Here is a 2,207-nt window from a genome sequence, read left to right as displayed (position 1 = left end):
TCTCTAAGACTTTTATTGCAAAGGGGTGCTAAATTTTTCTGAATCTAATTAAATTATTATTTTTTTTTCCTGGCAGTTTGTTTAAACGTAACCCCATTTATTGATTTATGTATGTTGAATTTTCTTTGCATCTCTGAGGGGAAGCCAACTTGATGATATAAAATTGTCCAATATGAACTGTTCTTGGATTTGAAGTGCATTATGAAGGTATTTTTGCAACTGTAGTCATAAAGGATGCAGTTTTGGTCTGTAACTTTTCTTCTTGGGAGGTTATGTGATTTAATTATCTTGGTAATTATGGTTCATAAAGTGAATTAGGTGGTATTTCTTTTGTTTCTGTTATGTGGAATAATTTGAAGGGTATTGACATTAACTTGTCTTTGGAAGTCCGGGAGAATTCTGTACTAAAATCATCTGTCCCTGGGTGTTTTTGGTTGGGAGACTTTTAATGAGTCTTTCTATTTTACTAGAGGTTATAGGTCTGCTTAAGCTACTTATCTGATTCTTACTTAAATTTGAAGGGTGGTATGCAAAAAATAATTATCTGTTTCTGTTAGATTTTCCAATTTGTTGGAAGACAGGTTTTATAAATTTGTCCTTAAGATTCTGGAAATTTCTTCAGTGTCAGTTGTTATGTCATTCTTTTCATCTCTAATTTTGTTAATTTGGATCTCAGTTGATTTGACTAATGGTTTGTCAATCTTATTGATTTTTCTCACAGAACCAACTTTTTGTTTCATTGATTCTTTGTGTTGTTTGTTTCTATTTTATTGATTTCACCCTTCATTTTGACTATTTCTTTCCATCTACTCCTTTTAGGTGTGATTTTGTTCTTGTTCTAGAGCATTCATGTGTACTGTTAAACAGAAGCTAGTATGAGCTTTCTCTAATTTTTTATGTAGGTGCTTGGTGCTATGAATTTGTCTTAGAACTTCTTCCACAATGACCTATAAGTTTGGGTTTGTTGTATATCCATTTTCACTTAATTCTAGAAAGTTTTTAAGTTATTTCTTAATTTCTGTCTTGATCCATTTTTCATTCAATATTGAGTTGTTCAGTTTCTATAAGTTTGTGAGGTTTTTTTGTTGTTTGTGTTGTTGTTAATAGCATACTTTAATCTATAGTGGTCAGTTGGGATACAGGATGTTATTTCATTTTCTTCTATCTGTTGATTATTGTGTTGTGTCAGAGAGTGGTCAGTTTTGGAAAAAGTTCCATGAAGTACTGAAAAGAAGATAGTCTTTTGCTTTGAGGTGAAATATTTTGTTAATATCTCTTACGTCTATTTGGTTTATAATATTAGATATATTCAGTATCTCATTGTTTTTGTCTGGATGATCTGTCTATTGGTAAATGTGGAGTACTGAAATCACCCACTATCAGTGTGTAAAGGTCAATGTGTGATTTAAGCTCTAGTTGTGATTCTTCTATAAATTTGTGTTTGGTGCAAAACTGTTAATTTCAATGTCATTTGGGAGCATTTTCCTCTGGTGAATATTCAGGGTCTTCTGTAGCTCTGTTAATTAGTTTTTTTGAAGGTCTATTTGTATCAGATATTAAAATGCCCACATCAACCTTCTTCTGAAGCTCATTTGCTTAGACTCTCCTTTTCCACTTTTGACGAGAACTGATAGACTAAGATCAGAAAGGAGAGGAGAACCTCCCCTATCAGTGGACTTGGGGAGGAGCATGCATGCAGTAATGGGAGGGAGGGTGGGATTGGGAGGGGAGGAGGGAGGGGCTTATGGGGGGTACAAAATGAATAAAGTGTAATTAATAAAAAAATATTTTGCAAAAAAAAAAAGAATATCCTTTTCCACACTTTTATCCTGAGGTGATTTCTTTCTTTAATGTATTTCTTGCATGCAACAGAAGATGGATCCTATTTTTGCATTTAATCTGTTTGTCTGTGTTTTTCTTGAGGGGGGTATTGAAACCATCAATGTTAAGATTTATCAATGAGCAGTATTTATTGACACCTGATATGTTGTGCTTGTGGTGTGTTTTTTCTTCTCTTTTGTTCACTGGCCTGGGATTATTTCTTGTGTTTTCTTCAAGTTGAAATTTTTTCTTCTATATCTTTCTGTAGGGCTGGATTTGTAGACAGATACTATTTTAATCTTTTGTCAAAATTTATGATTTTTTTATTTCTCTCTCTCTTTATATATATATATATATATATATATATATATATATATATATATATA

The sequence above is a fragment of the Psammomys obesus genome, unplaced genomic scaffold (genome assembly GCF_907164565.1).
Source record: "Psammomys obesus unplaced genomic scaffold, mPsaObe1.curated_primary_1811, whole genome shotgun sequence".
In the NCBI taxonomy this organism is placed as follows: Eukaryota; Metazoa; Chordata; class Mammalia; order Rodentia; family Muridae; genus Psammomys; species Psammomys obesus.
Note: the sequence above shows the minus strand (reverse complement) of the source record.